Genomic DNA, 3945 nt, shown 5'->3' with positions numbered 1-3945 from the left:
TCTTGATAGTCATTTTGAGAGCTCACTGTCCCATCAATGGTTTTCTGAGCTTTAAAACACCACTAGGCCTTTTCATTTAAGCAGTAGGTCAGCTGACATTCCACTAGGTGGCACCTTCCAGCAAACTTCTGTGGGACCAGAGAGATCTTGCTCTGACTCTAACATAAAAGGATATACAGAAAGCAGGGCATGCTGGTCTTTGCTGGTAATAAGGGGTCTGCCGTGGATGAAAAGATTGAATTTGTTGGATAACAAGTGTCTGGTGAGTGTAGGAGCCACAGAAAGGTAAGACTGGTCCTTGTTAGGAAACTGAGGCCAGGAAAGGAGACAGCTCCAATCTAATCAGAACTGACTCCACCCTCTCCTGCTGGGTTAGCCAATCAGAACACTCTATTCTCTGGCTACAGGGATCAGTCCAGAGGGGAGCATCTAGACTCCAGAAGGCAAATGTGAAACAAGAGGTGCAATTCTGCAGGTGTTATATACACTAAGTCAAGGAAATAGTGGCCTCTCTACTCAGATGAGACAGTATTGGATGTAAGTCCCCTTGTGGGACTTATCCAGAACATCTTGTTTAGGCTCAGACAGACCATACAGAATACCTCCATGAGCTTCTTTGTTTTGTTTTCCTGTTGGGTTCAGCCTTTGAGGCAGGGCGAGGAGGTGGGGAGGCCTGTCAGGGTCAGGGTTTCCTGTGGTGCCCAGGAGCCCCTTGGGAACTAAGACTGTTGCAGAAAGCATGATTGAATGGTGTGTGCAGGGAAAGCCTGATGCCAGCAGAAAACTGCTTGTTTGTATGTTTGCCCTGTTGTGTTTACACAGGGTTCTGATAGATAATAGGACATCAGGAAGTTCATGTCATTACCCCAGTGATCTGTGTGAAGACCTATTCTTTTTTTTTGTCATGGGGCTTGAACTCAGGTCCTGGGTGCTGTTCCTGAGCCCCTTTGTGCTCAAGGCTAGTGCTTACCACTTGAGCCACAGCACTACTTCTGGTTTTTGAGTGGCTAATTGGAGAGAAGAGTCATACTGGGACTTTTTCCCGGGCTGGCTTTGAACCATGATCCTCAGATCTCAGCCTCCTGAGTAGCTAGGATTACAGGCATGAGCCACTGATGCCTGGCTGAAGACCTGTCCCTGAGTATCCCTAATCCATACTGCTTCTTGATATCCTGTTATTTACCTCTTGAATCTGTCCTTTGATCATAAACTGAGACTACTCCAAGCTAACACAGCCTCTCTGACCCATTCAAAGCAAAGGACAGAATCTCAAGTGTTCTATCCCAGATTCCCCTCATCTCTCTCTTGACAAATGCATGCACAGAAGTCTTTTCTACTGTCACTGGACAGAATGGGTTCAGAGCCACAGTAAAGTGATGTTCTGTTGGTGGTGGTTTGTTTTTTCTCCAGATCTCTATCTAGAATTGTGCCACAAGTTTCCACAAGCAATGCCCCAGCTCCTCTCTCACAACCTTCTTAAAACTACCTTGTCTCTGGGTTTCCATCACTGCCCTTCCCAGCACCTGACAGTTCTAGGGCTGAGCAGCCCATACTGTTTCTAGCCTAATGAGACTACATTATCCCTTGTGATCACCCCTACCTTATCCTGTTATTCTACTCAGTTCTCTTCCAACTTTCCAGAGTGAGAATACCAAGCCCCTAATTTTTTTCTGAGAAAAAGTCAGAGGAAAGTGGAGTTGAGAAGTGACCCAGTTCAACCCCTGACATTATCTGTGTCTTTATTCCAACTGAGCTCCCACACAAAAATTACCTAATAATGCTGATTTTTTATTGCCTAATAAATGGAAATTTATAATTCCCCTTTAGGCCTGCTGTAGGAGTCATATTTCAGATGTCTGCAGAAAGAATTCCTGATTGACACCCTGTTCTAAAATGGGTAAATTCTCTGCTTTGTGGGCTGGCCTCCACCTCCTCTATGGGCTAGACGTTGACCTACATTCTGCCTGGCTGGGATCAGAAGGTGGAGGATGAGCTGAGCCATTTATACTTTCTCAGACTCTGAGATCAAGGAACACACAGGACAGATGGAAGCAATTACAGATATAACTTCACTAATTCCCACCAAATCCTAGGTAGGTTCTATTCTCATTTCCATTTTCCAGAGGAGAAAACTTAACCAGCCATCCCCTTTCACACTCATTTACTCATTCAACACATATTTAATAACTTACCATGCTTGGCATTGGTGCTCATGCCTGTAATCCTACACTACTTGGGAGGCTGAGATCTGAGGATCTAGATTCAAAGCCAGCCTGGGCAGAATAGTCCATTAAACTCATCTCCAATCACTGCCACAATATCAGAAATGGAACTGTGGCTCAAGTGGTAGAGAGCCAGTCTTGAGCAGAAAAAGCCAAGTGAAAGAAGCAAGGCCCTAGCACAAAAAACAAACAAAGAAGGTTCTTTTTCCACAAACCAACCTATCAAACACCAGGCTCTTTAGCAGGTGCTAGAATTCAATGATGGGCAGGCAAATGGATCCCAGTCTCACAAAAATCAATCCATGTATAACAATTGTGTTAGGTAGCAGCAAGGGAAAAGGTCATTGTGGCTGTTAGGAGCAGATCTAGTATTAGAACTCAGTACTGCTGGAATGTAAGTTCAATATTCAGGAAAAGTTCCATTATGCTAACTCATCTCGGCTGTTCACCAAAGGAGATGCTGGTTTAGCCAATGACCCTCTTGTCCCTTGTTACTGAATATTCTTTCTTTCTCTCTCTCTCTCTTTTTCCTACCCCCTCAGCAAAAGGAAGACAGTATAGTATGGTTTGTACATGCATTCTGGCTTCAGCTTTAAGTTTGCATAGCAATTTTCAGTGCATTGGGCTACACCTTGCTTTTATTATATAAACGATCCTGGAGATCACACCATATACATACAGATTTTCCTATTCTTTTCTTCCAACTGTGAAATATTCCATGATGTGAGTGAATTTCAGATAATGGATAGATTATTTGGAATCGTTATTAATTAATTAAAATTATGCCAGAATCAGTAGCTTTGTTTACATTCTGTTCTGTAACATGGAAGTAAATCTTTTTCATCTTTTTGATTGTGCTGGTCTTGAGGCTTGAACTGAGGGCCATAAGCTTTTATGCTCATGGTTAACAATCTACCACTTGAACCACACCTCCACTTTCAGGGTTTTTTTTGTTAGTTAATTGGAAATAAGAGTCTCATAGACTTTCCTACCCTAAGCTGGCTTCCAACCACAATCCTCACATCTCAGCCTCCTGAGTAGCTAGGATTTCAGGCATAAGCCATTTTAAAACACATATTTAATATAAAGATTTACACTTCCTAACCAAACACCAATGGTTCATAACTCTATTCTTAGCATCTCAGGAGCTTGAGACCTGGAGGGTTGGTGTTCAAATGCAGCTCAGGCAGATAAGTCTGAAAGATGCCCATCTCCAATTAGAGGCAAAAATGCTGGACTAGAGACACAACTCAAGTGATCGAGTACCAGCCATCAGCATGAGAGCTAAGCAAGAACAAGAAGCCCTAAGTTCATAACCCCCATCATCTACAAATTTTCTTTTGCCAGTCCTGGGCCTTGAACTCAGGACCTGGGTAATGTCCCTGAGCCTCTTTGTGCTCAAGGCTGATGCTCTACCACTTGAGCTACATCATGATTTATGGCATTTTGTGAGAAGTTTATTAGAGATAAGAGTCTTAGAGACTTTTCCAGCCTGAGCTAGTTTTGAATTTTTTATTTTCAGATTCTCAGCTTCCTGAGTAGCTAGGATTACAGGTGTGAGCCACCGGTGCCTGGCAACACTTCTAACTTCTCTTAAAATTTCCAAGATCTCCTGGATGCCAGTGGCTCACACCATAATCCTAGCTACTCAGGAGGCTGAGATATGAGGACAAATGTTGGAAACCAGCCAGGGCAATACAGTCTATGAGACTCTTATCTCTAG

This window comes from Dipodomys merriami, unplaced genomic scaffold, assembly GCF_024711535.1.
Source record: "Dipodomys merriami isolate MVZ:Mamm:240054 unplaced genomic scaffold, mDipMer1.0.p SCAF_175, whole genome shotgun sequence".
In the NCBI taxonomy this organism is placed as follows: domain Eukaryota; kingdom Metazoa; phylum Chordata; class Mammalia; order Rodentia; family Heteromyidae; genus Dipodomys; species Dipodomys merriami.
This window is presented reverse-complemented; position numbering follows the sequence as displayed.